The sequence below is a fragment of the Gavia stellata genome, chromosome Z (genome assembly GCF_030936135.1).
Source record: "Gavia stellata isolate bGavSte3 chromosome Z, bGavSte3.hap2, whole genome shotgun sequence".
Taxonomy (NCBI): Eukaryota; Metazoa; Chordata; class Aves; order Gaviiformes; family Gaviidae; genus Gavia; species Gavia stellata.
This window is the reverse complement of record NC_082637.1, coordinates 39355843-39371801: the sequence shown is the minus strand read 5'-3', so window position 1 is coordinate 39371801 and position 15959 is coordinate 39355843. Positions and strand designations below refer to the sequence as shown.

The 15959-nt window shown below is 42.0% G+C and overlaps 1 protein-coding gene across 1 annotated transcript in view; it reads left to right on the top strand.

The window, feature by feature from the left end:
* Positions 1–211: 211 nt before the first annotated feature.
* TJP2 (tight junction protein 2) overlaps positions 212–15959 on the top strand; it is a 53644-nt gene continuing 37896 nt past the window's right edge. Inside the window, exon 1 of the mRNA XM_059834313.1 lies at positions 212–332. The gene's annotated coding sequence lies outside the window, so the exon portion shown is untranslated. The remainder of the gene's footprint in view (positions 333–15959) is intronic.

Genomic DNA, 15959 nt, shown 5'->3' with positions numbered 1-15959 from the left:
AAGTTTGCAGTATTGCTGCAGGTGTAAATATTGCTGAGTATCTTCTTTATTCAAGCACTGGTTCCACTTGATTGCCAGGGAAGCTAAAGCATGCTAAACTAACTAAGGAAATATATTTTATATCCTCCTTATCTCTAGGACTTCAGTGTCCCAGGCTTCAGAGTCACTCTTTTGTGATTATATATGACTTAAATGAAACTTTGTTTTTCAGGGAGCAGACCACTACACTGCCATCTCCTTGTGAGTGGGACTGGGAGCACAGCTGTACATCAAGGTCAAAGCATCTCACAGCAAGTAGACAGAGACATTCAAAAATCATCATTCCTTACAAGGTACTAGTCAAGTTGCAACAGTTAGAACTGGCCATTAGTTTAAAATGACAGATTCTTGTCATGTGCTAGCTATAATGTTCATTCTTTTAGCTATGTTTTTAAAAGGTTTTAAGAAACTGTACTTAATAGAGTAATACATTGAAATCAGAACTGGTTCTTTGGGATTCCCGAAGCAACTAGAAAGAGCACACACATATTTGCTGAAAGCTTGATGATGTACAACAGGCCTCCAGAAGAGGAGAGACTTCTGCAATAAACTCAATGTTCTGCTAAAGTTATGCAAAATAGTAATGCACAGGCCTGTACTAGTTCATCTCTTAGTTAAACATTTGTAAAGAATGGATTTAATCTGGGGTGATGTCTTCAGCAAATATAAATATTTAGCATGGGTTTGAGGATAAATAAATTACTTTAAGCTTGGAGGGTAATATTAATGGGAATTGCTTAGTGACTCAGGGAACTTTCCTGGGAAACAGAATAGCCACACAGAGGGAGAGTTGTTTTGCTGCATATTTTCTTACAGTACATCATTAAGGTAAATATAATCCTTTTGGCATCTTAACCTTGCTTTTGAAACCTTTTCTCAAGTGCTTCCAGAGAGAATATAAAATGCATCCTTAGTTTCATGTGTCGATCAAACATGCTTGGCTTGTTTTTGTAAGTCATTAATAGATGACAATTTTAAGAGAGCAAAGGGTTTTTATGCTGGTGTGTCGTGAAACTGTAATTGACTTATCTTTCATTCTTGAGAAATTAATAGCTATTGCTGCTTTAGTAATTTACTTGGAAATGTGGCTATCAGTTGTCCTGTCTTTCTAATTTGTGATATACTTAACCAAAGCTACTCATCTGTTAGTTTAATGTTCTGGGAGTGAGGGGAGAGGGAGAGGATGCTAGTTAATAAGACTCTAAAGACATGATAGGACACCAAAAAAAAAAAAAAAAAAAGTTGGCATTATGTAAAATAACAAACAAGCAAGCCCTGTTCATTTAGGGCACTGTGTGGGGAAAATACGATGCGGAAAGATCAGTAAAGCATAGCTAGGCAGGAGTGTCCCAGTTGGGGTCTCAAGCAGACTCTAGCATTTTCCTCAAAATAAAAAATTTCAAGAATATGGTATGGTATGCAAACCGTACACCAGGTAATGTGAATACTTACAAGCCCAACTCTTAGTGAAAGAAACTCAAGAACCATGTATCCACTAGAAAAAGATGCCTCAGAAGCTGCATCCAGCCACCTTGCCTGTGGGCTCCCAGGAGTTTTAGAACTGGCAAGTGAATGACTGGGGTGGCTGTGTCCATCTGCTTTCTCCCTGATGATTGTTCTCACTATTCTCCCTTGGACTCTCACCAGCTCATTTCAGTCCTTCCTGAAGAGTAGCTCTCAAAAGTGAGCATAGTACCCTAGCTGGGACCTTAGTGTTACTGAATAGGGCTGCAGAACTGCTTTGTTTTTTAATGAGCTTGTCAGCAGGAGGTTTGCCAGTATAAATAGGATGGGGAGAGGCAGAGCTTTGAAGCATAGTTTTAGTGCTCTGAAGGACTAACTTGGCTGAAGAACTGCTGGCTGGAGCTTTGTTTTTTAAATTAACCTCTGTATCAGAAAAAAATTAACAAGAAATTTTTGTGTATGTTATGTCTTTTGCATTCTGGATATTCTTTTGCAGGTTCTTACTACGTATAATGATCCCTATGAGAATGGGATCTTTGTTTTCTTTACTGTGTTGTCTTAATGAATTTGAGCTGCAAGAATTGATTACCATGGTACAGTTTTTGATGTAGGGCTTGACTTCTAGTGAGGGAAGGCAGATAAATTGCTAAAAGCAGGGGATTGTTTCACAGCCTTGCAAGGAATAGTCAAGAAACATGGAGAAGAGAGGAAGGAAATGAGATGTAAGCAAAATCATTGTTCAAACAGAACGTGCTCAATGTGGTGCCTTCTGTTTAAAATGAAGAAGCTGGGGGTGGGGAAGAGATTTCCTTTCAAGTGTTGATACGCACTTTTGTATGGTGTTTGAGGAGAAAAAGAGCACACATTTGTGTGGTTTGGGTCTGTTTAAACTATTTCGATATTTCATTCTTTAGAATAACAGTACTACCTTTTGTAGCCTCTTAAATTAATAGAGGTCAAAGTGCTTATGCAGAGAGAGTTGCTTCAATTTGCATAGTCCGTAGAGGGAAGGGGGGGGGGGCAGTGGCGGGCTGTATTTGGGTAGAGTCACTGTTAAGTCCCTGTTTCACACTCTAGCAATAGGTCACACTATTTTCATTTGCCTGACTTACCAGTGTAATTTTCAAGACACTGCAGTGTCGTTTAAAACATTGCATAGATGAGAATGTATTTAGAATAAATAGACTGTATGTCTTTATTCTCCCCATTATCATTTTTATTGACTGTTATCAAACACCACTGCATATTCTTATGCTGCTTTTTATCTATCCTGTGAAATGTGCTATACACCTGTATTTTCTAATTTGCATGTTCTTTGGAGCAACAAACAAAACAAGCAGTCTTATGCTGTTTTTCAGCAGAATAAACCTATGAGGTGTGAGATCTAGTAGAACTGATGGTTAAGATTTCAAAACTGTTGAGAAAAATATATTACTGTATTTCATACTGTTAATATCTCTAATGCTATTCCTAGTTGTTCAGCATATAACCATGTTTGTTACAGTAAAATTTTTTTTGGTTTTGTGAACTTGAAATTGAGTTTACAATTGGCTTAGAACAGTGCTGCTTCTTGCTCTAAATCTTTATCTACATGTTTTAAATTCTGTTGATTTGAAGCATCTAGGTAAATCTGTATGTCTAGGTTAAAAAAAAAATATATCCTTACCGTGAGAAGGTCAAAAGAGGTGGCCAGGTGAGCCACAGAGTATTTTGTACTGTTAATTACCACAGAAAAAGTATGTATGAAGTGTGGGTTGCTGTTTAATGTTGGGCTCTGTGTTTCTTCCAGGGACATCTGCGCTTTCTAAAATAAGTCTTATAATTGGTGCTTTGAAACCTGGAAAGTGTGTAAGCTCTACATCCTTACACTAGACCAGGGATGGCAAACATACCAGACCCTGCAAACTGTATGCCAAAATCTTTATGCTGCATAATCACAAACTATACTTTGGAAGCTGAGACAAGGAGTAAGATGATGAACATGTCACTCTGCTTTAAGCTGGCACTTGAGTCATGCAGTAACCCAGAAATGATAGGCTAATTCGGGTGGAAGGGGACCTCAGGAAGTTTCTAGCCCAACCTCTTGCCCAAAACAGGGTCAGCTGTGAGATCAAAACAGGTTGCTTGGGGCTTTACCCAGTTGGGGTTTGAAAACCTCCAAGGACAGGTGGTACAATCTCTCTGCGCCCTGGGTCCATGGCTTGGCTGCCCTCATGGGGAAAATTTTTCTCCTTTTATCCATCTGAACCTCTCGTTTGAACTTCTGCCCATTGTCTCCTATCCTTCTACCACACACCACTTAAAACCTGGCTGTAGCTCCTCAATCTCCTCCCATCAGCACCAATGGGCTGCTGTGCCCCAAAGCCATCCTTCATCCAAGCTGAACAAGCCCAGCTGCCACAGCCTCCTCTTGCAGGGCCAGTGCTTTAGCCCCCACCGTCTTGGCAGCCCTCCACTGGATTCACTTCTACACATGGTAGCAAGTACCAAGGTAGTATTCATGGCTTCTCTTCTCCAATCCCCTCAAGATAGAGATTAAGATTACTGTGCCATACATGTGACTTCCCAGCATAGAGCTATGTGTTTGAACCATATGTAGCACCTGAGCAGTTCGAGAGTCAGAGGTCAGCTACCTACACATCCTCTAATCCTGAAGGTTGAATGTTAGGGCCCAGCTTACTATATAAAGAAGCTGATGTAATTGGATTTATGAATCATTTAAGTAGGACTGGGCTGACTGATTTGTGTGATTTTGCAGGCCGATGACAAACAGCAGTCTGAAGAGATTGCCTGGAAGGGAAGGGGGAACGGCTGTTTGGCAATGTGGTATTTTTAGAAACTTCTACCCTGCCTTTCATCAGAGGATCATGAACACTTACTTAAAAACAAAAGCAAAACTGACATCTCTGTTCAGACAGTTCAACAACTGGACCAGCAGCCTACATTCCCAGATCTCTTGCTGAAATCAGTTCCCAGTTCTTCTGAGGGGGTTGCCTGTTTGCCATGCTGTCTAGCAGCACTACCAAGTGTTGAACTCTAACATTTAAGAAAAAAAGAAAAAGAACTGATTGTCAGAGGAGGGCCAGTTAAAAGGCTTGATGGTGGGGAGGAGGTGGGGAGAACCTGGATCACAACATGGTAACTAATCTTGGTTGCTGCAGGCAAGTTGCTGAATAGCCTGGGTTGGTAGGAGTAACTGTGAGAGGCAGCCGCTTGTTTTAAATTTGCATCCTGTAGTGTAGTGTTAAATGGGTGTTCCTCTGCTAGTGCTGGAAGCTTCATTCACAGTAGCATTAGATAATTTATGGAATATGTCCTAGGTTTTGCATGACTTCAAGCTACAGCAAGTGAACTTTCTAAATTAGTGCTACACAGACCGTTGATTTAGTCTGATTGTAGGCAAACAATGTCTGCCTTGATTATTTAAACTGAAAATCTCAATGGGAAATGTGGTCACTAGAAGTTATTTGCATGTTTCTCATACAGTTAACTACCCATTAATCTTTCCGGTTAATTTTAAAATCTTTATGCACCTACGTAACATTTCATTAAATCCTCTGCACTTGATACTGCTTTGTACAGTTATTGCACATACAAAATAACTGGTCATAAACACTGCAGAGGACAGAGCTGCACATTTATAGCCCAATTAATGTAATTTTGACATGGTGTTGTTACCCAGCCTTTACTTTTCATGATGCGGTATCCCTTCCAGGGCTCCCTACAACTGTACCTGCACCTCCCATTTCAAGATCTTACAGGTCTTTTCTAACCTTAGTGATTCTGTGGAAGGGAGACTATGAGTGAAAAGTGCATGCAGCCATGCCTCCAAACACTCTGAAGTGTGCAGAGACGTGCATAGACAGAACAGACCATTTTGCTGGGTCTCCTACCCCTCTTCTACTTCTGCTGCTGTCCCAGGTCAGTTTTGGCTAGTTTGTTGGTATTCTGTATAGTCATATGTGATCCACAATGCGGAGCCTTGTGGCACTTAAGAGAACCTGAGTCAGGAGGAGAAGTTGTATCTAATTATACACTTAAAGATGTGCTTCTTTGAGCTGCCATTTAGGAGTTTGGTTTTGTTTTCCTTTGGCTTACAAGGGAAATGAATGGGGATGCTGTCCTCCTGTGAAATAGGTGTTAGTTGTATTCGGTGCTTTGAGTACCTGTTCTCCCTCTTCTTGCCACAGGGGGCAGGAACTTGTGCCAGAGGAGTTCCTGCAGGTCTTGTGACTGGTTACACAGCTATCTTGTATCCTTCCATTTTTGGTTTAGGTGGCATCATCCTCCCCTCATAAGGCCTACCTTGGGAGGATAGTTTGGTCAAAGGGCAGGAAGTACCCAGGAAGGCACGAAAGTCTGTTCTCTGTAGTTGAATTGCAGGATAAGTAACTTGTAAATTGTGATTATGTTGATAGTTACATCAGTCCATGCCATCAGTATGGCATGACCAGGGCATTTGGGCACTTGGCCAAGCTCTAGCGTGAGCATGAGCACTAGAGGTCACTTGCTGCTCACATTTGCAGGCTGGTATAGGATGATTTCTCAGTCCGTTGTGGTAGAGCAGCTGTTTGGTTTGAGAAAAGAAATAAGAAAGCAGGAAAAGATGTGTCTCCTCAGTTCTCTTACAAGTGAGGTATTTTATGGATAATCATGGGAAATATTTTGATATGCCCAAATGGACTGGTTTCCATCTTTTATTGCAGGAAACTGAATGGAGGCAAACCGATAGGCCCTTCCCAGGTGATGATTTGTGGTAAGGGATTGAAAACCAGCCTATTTTGCTTGTGTAACTGTGGTCAGTTCCTGCATCTGTGTTGCACTTACCTCAGGCTAGCTAAGTGTGATAACCTTGGTTGCTGCCTTACAGCTCAGGGAAGTATAGCCTGATAACCCCACTGTTAGTGATAACACCATGTGGCTTTGATAAAGTCACAGAACATGCCAAAAGGAGGCTTTAGGCCAAGCCATACTTTTGTGTCTGGAACAAGAAGTAATCCTCCTTGGCCTTGGACAGGATAAGCAGACCCTTACATTGCTCTGCCTGGCGCTACCTGCACTCCCCAACAGGCTGTGTCTAGTGGGGGAATCGGGAATGCTTGCTCTTCATCTTCTGCCAGCGCCTGTGTGAAGGGAGACGGCTGCAGGAGGCTGGTACTCTACTTTATGCTGCCACGAACTTGTTATGCGTGTTAAGAGACAGAAGCCGCTAGATCCCAGTTGCTGCACCTTTCCCTGTCGCACCTGATGTCTGACAGCTGCTTTCTTTGAAAAAGTATATTGCCATCTGGCTAAAAGCAAAAATTGATCTTACATCTAAGTCGTCTTATGTAGTCATCTGCAGCAAAATCTTATCATACCCTATCAAAACAAAAACCAGCTCATGTTGTTTTCATCTTGTCTTGTCATTTCAAGGAGGTAGGTATTGGACAGTGGCTTTCTCTGCTGACCCCATGGCGTAATATCCTGTGCTGATATTGCCAGTGCTAGCCCTTTGGAAAATTGCCGCCAGATTGCAGAGATGTGCAGAAGTGCTCAGCAGTGTGAGAGTGACAGCTGTTTTGCCTTGCCCTGCTGCGTCTCATGGAGAAATTCTTGATGCCAGATGATGTCACAGAACCCCATGTGCATGAGGAGCCTGGCCCTGTGCACTTTTTTTTCCAAGTGGTCTTGACTTTGGTCGTGTACCAGACTGCTAGTGTTGCAACAGAAGTTGGATAGGATCACTCACTTGTAAAACTGAGAGGAGGGACCAGATGAAAGAAGAGCAAAGTTCATGCTTTGGCATTTTTCTGCCTTTTTATCTCCAAATTTGAGGATAGATCCTCATGCTGTTCGCATTCTTTTTTTTTGAAGTGTTGGCTTAAGAAAGTTATTCCCTTACAGTTTGTCCTTATTCTTAATTTCTTCCTTCCAAGAGTCAATTCAAGTATTGACTCATCCGCCCAAAATAATGTAGCTGCAGGAAGACAGTAGCACTGGAAAGAAATCTTTATTTCTGAATACAGGTGTGGTGGAACTCCTGGCAGTGTTCTCCTTAGTGCTTTTAGTGACCAGTCATTTCCGCAAGCTCTTGAGAATACTGTTACCTGAAGAATAATGCTCTTTTAAACTATGTAATTATGGCCTTAAAACCAAGCAATTCAGCCTCTGAATTAATAGCAGCAGGGTTGACTTGGAGACTGATGTGGAAGGGCTGTTAGGTGGTGGGAAGGAAACCTGACCGAGGCTGTGGAGTTGGGGAAACCATCAGGTGTGTGAGGGCTGTCAGATCCTCCTAAAAACACAAACAGAAACGGTAGAAATGACTAGCGCATTCCTGTCTGACAAAACAGGGCTGTGGATACTGTCCTAAAGCCTCATGTCAGAAATGTTGCCCGGGCTTGGACCATAGGGCCCATCTCTCCTGTTTACTCTGTGACAGGCATCAGCTGCTGGCCGCTGCCAAGGGCAAGGATACAAGAAATATTTTTGTAAATGGAGAATAACAATTCTTTTCATCCCAGGGAGAATGAAAATGTTTCTTCCCCTCCCCGAGGCGTTTTCAGGCTTGATTGGCTGGCGGCGGAGGGCGGCCGGGCGCCGGCCGTACAAAGTCGCTCTGTGGCGGGCTCCTCAGTGCCGGCTTTGTCCCTGGCGGGCTCCGGCGCAGCCCCTCGCCCGCGTCGTTCCCGCCGGCCAGGCGCTCGATCGGTTTCCTCCGGTACTTCCCTGGCAGCGGGGCCGAGGCGGGCGAGAGGCATGCCCGGGGCTGGCGGATTTGATCGCTAGCGGCCGGGGCAGCGGTCGGCGGCGCGGCAGAGCCGGCGATGTTACCATGGGAGCAACGCAGGGCTCCGCCGGGAGCGAACCACGGGAGCTCGCGGGGGGGGCGGAGCAGGTCGGTAGTTTCCCCCGCGCCCACCGCGCTCCTCCTCCTGCCGGGCTTGCCCGCCGACACCCCTCGCCCCGGCCGTGTTAGTGTCCTCCCGGCTGGGACACCGCCACGGCGGGGGGCAGAGGAGGGGCTCCGCGGCGAGTCCGGCTCCCGCCGCGGCGCGGGGGCTGTGAGGTGGGCCGCGGGCGGAGGAGGGGGAGGGCGGGGGCTGCATCTGTGGCACCGTGCAAGGAGCGGGTGCGTGCGTGTAACGCTTGCGGCTGTTAACGTGTATTTCAAACCTGCTTAATGTACCTGTGGCCGCTGCTGCGGCGGCGCCGCCTCCGAGCCAGGCCGGGACCACCCGCCCTTCAGGCGGAGAAGCCGCTCGTAGGAGGGGGAGGACTCGGTTAGCGCGGGCTGCAGGTTTGCTCCGTTCATCCCCACCGCCTCGGCCTGGCTAGTGACACTGCTGGAGCCGAAGGACGGTGGAAATCGCGTGTTTTTTCAGGGAAATCGGAGCGGGGAGCTTCAGGCCAGCGGGCAGGAGCAGAGGGACGTTCAGCTTTTGGGTGTGTGGACTTGCCTGTCTGTAATGCTGGCCTGTTGGCTACGTCTCGAACGCTGGAAGACAGAATGTAATTTTGTATTTTAAATATTGGTTGTGGTCAGGATGCAGTTCAGCATTTTAACCGGCAATACCCCAGTTTCTGTGGAAAAACCAGTTTGTAAAAGAAAATCCTATTGTCCCTCTCCTTGGCCCCTGCTTTGTTTGTTGTTGGTTTTTTTTTTTTTTTTAAAGTCTGTTCAGTTTTTATGGGAAAACGTGTTTTCCTACACCTATTGTCAAACTGCAGTAATCAGTATAGCTACAAAGCACCTAGACATAGCAAGCAGCACCTGTCAGGACTGGAGAGATGGTGTGGTGTGCATGCCAGCGTGCAGGAAACTGAACTTATCTGTATTCATTTCCCCCACCCCCGCTAAAACGTGGATGGAAGATGTAAACAGACCTTATTTATGTCTCATAGTTTGTTTTGTGGCTTGTAGAATAATTAGTGCTGTAAGTATCCTTTTTGTGTATAGAGTCTGTGTGTTAGCCAATATCCTATATTGCACATTACGGGTATTCATTGGCCATCAGTGAACTACCAGTTGATACTTTCTTTTATGTGATTATTTCCATAGTGTGTGGTTTTGGGCTGTTTTTTGGTTGGTTGGTTTGTGTTTTTGTGTTTTGGTGGGTTTTTTTAATCACACAAGTTGATCTGGGTAACTATCCCACTCTTTCTCCACCCTTCTTATTCTGTTATCTTTATCATTTCCTGTACCTGTCTGTTTCATCTCTCCTGAATCCATCTTGTAAGCTCTTTGACACAGATCCCATTGTATTTGACACTTCTGTTGCTGCAGTAGATTCAGTAAGCAGGCGTAATCATTTGCTGGTGGTTCTGGTGAGAGAAATGTAAATATCCATGACAATGTGTTGGTGGCTTGCCTTGCAGGGGTCTCTTGGGGATGAAGTTTAAATGTGTTGATCTGAGGTGGATGGAAAGCCTGACTCTGCATGTGTGAGCCATAGAAGTTACAGGGCTTGTATTTACAGATGTACACTTTAGATGTACACTTTATACAGCTATTGCTTAAATACTTCATTTAAACAAAATCATAATATAGTATGGCTCCTGAAGTAAGAAACCTTGCAGTGTGTTTCAGCAAATGGTGTACTGGTAGACTGTGCTGTCAGTCTGCTCCCATTTCTGTCGAATAGCAGCATTTTTTGGATCTGCTTTTATCAATATTGGTGGAATCCTTGCCCTTTTGAACTTAATGGCAACAATTCTGCTGGCTTGATAAAGTGTGGGTTGTGAGGTCTCTACTGAGTGTATGGGGTTTCTTCGCACTGTTTTACAGTCTGCCTTTCATGTAAAGAAATAGAAATTAAATGGTTTGGATGCAGATTCTTTTTGTTTCACAGCTGTAAGTCCATGAAGTAGGGAAGTAGGCTGTGTTGGCTATGAATTCAGTGGCGGCTTCTCTGTCAGCAAAAAGGGAGCTTTGGCTGATCTTTCTCCTGCCTATTGTTTGGGACTGTGAGAAAGCTTATGTTTCTTAGGTGTACTGAACTTAGGTAAGGAGAAATTGTCACTGTGGCTCCTGTGATGGTTATATTCCTTATATTTTATTAAGACCACAATTCTCTTTCTTCTAGAAAGACAACAGTTTGTTCATTGTTTTGTAGGAAAAGACAGAAAAATAGTCTGGAGAGATACTACAGCTATGATTTCTAGTTTCCTCTTTATTTTTCTTAATGAAGCTACGCAAACAATACAAAATTTATGATTATACTAGGAATTCTATTTTTCACAGCTTGTGATTATTAGAACTATAAGGTAAATGAAGATTCAACTGATGTTGGAAACATTTTTGGAGTCCTTTGTGTAACGGAAGGTGGTAAGTTGCAGTATTTTCTTAGGAAGCTGACGTCATTGATGCTGCAGGAACCTCTTTTTTCAATAACCTGAACTCTATATGGTTTATAAGCCAAATAGTATAATGTAATTAATGACTGTTAAAATTGCAAATGAACTCAAAAAATAGCTTTGTATTTTAAAACTGTGTTTGGAATGTATTTCTTACCATCAAAATGAAGAACTTGCCAAGAATTTTGCGTGATCTGTGCTGATAAGACAGACATTCACTGCAAATACCAGCCTTAAGGCAGAATTATGTTCCTGAATGCATCTTAGTTGGAATGTACAGGGGAAACTAATATATACATGCAATTATTCTTGATGCTATGTAAGAATAAAACATCATCTGACTTACTAAACAGCAGGAGAGGTGCCTTCATGAACCCTCCAGGCATCTCTATCCAGTAACTTAAAGATACAATAAAGATGAAAATGCTTCTTGAAGGTCTACAGTGGTAGCAGTTAACTAAGCAGGCAGATGATTGTCAGCAGCTTTCCGGGTGTTTTTGCCTTGTGTTGTGTCCTATTAAATACACAGAGAGCAAGATCTTTTTACATATTCTGCTGCTGGAGTCTCTAGATCTGGGTAACAATACTGCATTAGCGTTTCACAACTGAATTTTGCGTAAATGATTCTGGTTAAAAAACCCCCACAAAATCAAAAAAGAAAAAATCTGCCAAAAAAACAGCTGCACTCTAATGGCTTCCTTATACAGCTACAAGAAATTATATACCTATCCATTATTTATTTATTACTTAATAATGTATGTCCTTAGTCTGCCATATTTTTCCCTTGCACATGCATGCCTATTCTGCGATGGGAAAGCATTTCGGATACTGATCCATTATGATTCCTAGCCAGTCTGAGCTTTTTAGAGAGAGTGCAGAATGTCCAGCTAGACTGTCATTCCAGGCTCCACCAGCAAAGCTGTGAGAGGCAAATTGTTGGCCTTTGACTGAACTGAGCAGCTTGTTGCTGGGGTCAGCGCTTGGCACTGATTGCTCTTCGTTCTATGTTCCAGCACTGCAAAAATCTGCTGGATAATGTAGGTTTCTTCTAGTGGCCAGGGCTGAGGATTCTTCTGTCCAGTCAGTGTTTCAGAAGCTTTTTGAAGAGTTGCAGAACAGGATGAAAAATAACTTACATTTTTGATTACTTTGTTTTCCTAAGTAATTTGTATTCCAGAAATCAGAAGTGGTCAATGGTTGTGGTTCTTCTGAACCACAGAGTTAAGTCGATACAGTTTTAAATCAATTGAAGTGACAGTAGCTTAGCTGATTAGTACTACATGTATGTATGCTCCTTAGATGATGCCATCAGAGCTCCTGTTTCTATGTAGAATGGTACTTGCATTGTTTTGTCTGTGGACTACATAATGGTTACAGTTTGGCTGTAAATTTCCTGAAAGTCTTGCAGTTTAGTGTCATAGTAGGGATGTTGTTCCTGACCCAGTACTTTGGCAGAAACTCCTTTTCATTTGCTGATAGTTGACAAGTACTTGTATGTGCTTTACCTCGGTATGATGTGTTGAGTAGGTTAGGTTGCAAAAACCCTGTGGTCAGGCTATCCTGAATGGATAGTGTTGCATGCAGTACCCCTTTGGCAATTATGCTTCCCTAGCTATTTGTGCACAGTGCACCTAAAAGGTTTAAAGATAGGTTAAGATGGGGGGAGATGTTCAGTCGTGTGCCTCAGACACGCTTGTCAAGCTATTGGTAAAATGTGGAAAGCCCTGTACCAGAGTACTGGTGGTACATCAGTCTTTGCTGTTCTGTGGTGTGTGTGAAATATTTAGAATCTAGTCTAACATATGGGGATGCCTTGAGCATGTTTTGTCATTTTGTGTGTGGCTTTTTGTTTGGCAAGTTGTTATGATGCCCTCTTAATTTTAATGTTGCTATGGTGTTAAACTATAGAATTTCATTAATTAAATTTCATCCATAACCTGTCTGCCTGTTGTAATAATTTGACTTAATCTTGCTTTCTTTTCCTGCTTTACCTTGTAGAAGCCAGTAGATACGTTCCTAATGCCTTCTGCGGCAGTAAGGATGGACTAAAACTCTTGGATCGCAATGATTTGAAAAGGGATTAAATTTTTCTTACCTTTTTGTAAGGCTTGTTTGTCTATAGGCAAGTACATAACTTTTTTCTTTCAGATGGGAAAAAAGCAGAACACTTCATCATGGTTTGCTTCTGCTTTGTGTGTCAGAAGGTCCTTGAAGTGTATAATGCTCTTTTATGTGGCTCAGACCACAAGAAGAAAACCTTGAACTGAGATTCGGAACGGAGAGTGAACTTTCAGTTGCTACCAAAGTGAGCTTTGCTCTGGGAGGTAACTTAATGGAAGCATTTCTAAACCTTAATGATTCTGAGATGTTTAATTTCCTTTTAGCTACATATGCAAAAGGATTCTCTTGTTTTTCTTTCCCAGTTCTTTACAAAGCCTCATGTAGTTTATGAAAATTACTAATAGCCACAAAAGGAGGAATAAAATTTATTCTGTCACTTGCTGATCCAGTTCTGGTCAGCTTATTCTTGGTGTACTTCACTTTGCAGTTCAGTGGAAATGGCATACTTTCATAGGGATGTGTCAGTTTGGTTTCATTTAATAGTTGGAGCAAAGCCTGAAGTTCCTTACACTGACATTACATGCATGTGAAGTGTTGACTTGGTGGAAAGATTGCATTAATGGTTCTAGTTTCAAATTGTGCTGCAGGCATCCTTTCAAGTGAAGCAAGAATGGCTGCAGATAAAGTCAGATTAGTGCTTTGGGAATGAATCAGCCAAGTGAAAGTTACTATCTTGACACTAAAGAAAAGGGGTAGCTGACTTCACCTCCTGCACCTTGTGTTGATTTATTGGTTATTGGTTGACTGCTGTCATTAACACTGTTAATGTTGGGGCAAGTTTGAAATGTTCTTTATAACAATGCATTCGGATGTTAGCGAAGTCATGTGCTAGTACGTAACTGAATGGTATACTTCAGCTTCACATCCAACCTTGCAAAAGGATTGAGGAGGAGGAATGGAAAATACTTGAATTTTACCACTCTCATCTGACCACCTGTTGTTTTCTTACCTCAAAGTGTTTTATCAGTGTCATCAGATATGTGGTGAGTTTCAGTGTAACACAACTTTATATTGGATGATAGGTTGCTGGTGTCGCTGCCCTAGAAAAATTCAGATCTGTGGGGAGCATTTACGCTTAGTTTTATTGTTTGAAAAAGCAGTTATACTCCTTTGGAGGCCTGGAGGAGGAAACTTTGCTGTGAGCAAAGGGATTCTGAATGTGTTTTACCGAAGCAGGTGCAGCTGGCTTAATCCACTATCTCATGGTAATTGGGATGTTGGGAGGGGCTTGGTGATTTTTTTGTTTGTTTGCTTGTTTCCTCTTCTTCCAAGTGTGCTGGGAGGAGTATCAGTATAAGTCTTAGGGACCTCAACCCTTCAAATGCAATCGCCAGATTTGCATCAATGCATCCCATTGTATGGATGACAGAAAAATTACTGAGCTCCCTTTTGCAACAGATTTTGCGTTCTATTTAGATATGTTCAAGACACGTTAAAGTTTAGGGGTGAACTTCAGCAATGCTTTGTGGTATGACTGAGTAGGCTGTTGAGACATCTTGAGAGGGAGAGGTGAGTTGCTTAAGACCCTGAAGGCAGGACTGTGGTGGTAGAAGGAAAGGAATGTGGGGAGGTATGATTAGTGTGACTAGAAAACAGCTAAGAGTTGGCTAATAAATCAAGCCATTTGTTGTGGCATGTATCTGAATGACGCTGAACATATGACTTCAAGCTCAAAACAGCTTAATTTTATAGAGATTTGGTATCTTGTGAACTGTCAATTTTTGGCTTGTTTTTCAACAGAAACTTGAATTAGGTTCTTACTGTTAGGGACGTTTAAATGCATTTGAAGCTTTTATTTATCTACCTTGTGTATCAGTGACCTTCTGTTTGACATTTATGTTTTGTGAGGTTCATGAAATGTCATTTATAGTTGTATGAAATGCATTGTAGTATGTAAATTTTATGGTGTTTTAGTCTTAGATGTGGTCAAATGTACCATTAAAATTTATGCAATATACAGAACCATACATAATCAGGTTTCTTTCTGTCAGCCAAGAAAAGAAAGCTAGTGTGACAGTATGTAATCTTACTGCCGCAGGAATGTCCGAACAAAAGTAAAATGCTTCCAAGAATACGGCATATTCTTCTATTAATAGAGTTAGAACAAAGGATACTAGAAACCTTAACAGGGAAAGAAAATCTAGTTTGGTTTGGGACTAAGCTCAGAAACTGACAATTGTGCCATTGTTTGAATTGTCTTGCATTATGACTGGATGATTATAAACGCTGACCTGATTGAATTGTATCCCAGCAATGAATCAGCCTTTTAAAAACCAGTTACAGGAAGCAGTAAACCAGTGCCCAGCTTGTTTTTCTCAGATTCGGGAGCTGTAGTTGTTGAATAACAAAGTTTATGCAATCACAGAGTCTGTAAGGACCACGGAATAGCAGAAATGCAGTTTCTCACCAGTAGTCACTTGATGCTGGAGTTAGTCACTTCTACTGCTTGGTTTGCTATTTGAATATGGGTGCAGGAAGCTGAAGCATTCAAAAACAGTAGCAGTAGAACATGTATCACTGAAGTTGAATAAAAATGTAATCGGTGCTTTGGACCATGTAATGCATATGGTGCTTTGTTTTTTTCTTTCAATTTTTTATTTTAAGATGCTACAAGAGTAAAAGCTATGCTTTGGCTGCAGAGAATAACTGACTCTGAAATGAGACAGGTAAGGAATGGCGTCTGCACTTATGTTTTTCACAGTTAACTTAATTTTATTAGTTTATCTAGCATAATGAAATTGATTATGCACACCTAGTGAGTGTAATTTACCTCCCTATCAAATCCTGATACTGCAAGTACATCAGAACAAACTTTTTTTTTTTAATGATGCCAAGCAAAAAGTGGTCCTCTTAAACTTAGCTTATGCACAAACTGCTTCAGCACGTTGATTCTTAGATTTCGTTTGCATGGGCATCTTAAGGAGCAGAAGGTACAGAAACAGGGTGACTGGAAAGAAACATGTCATGTGTTACAGTTAAAGTGAATGGGAATGGTT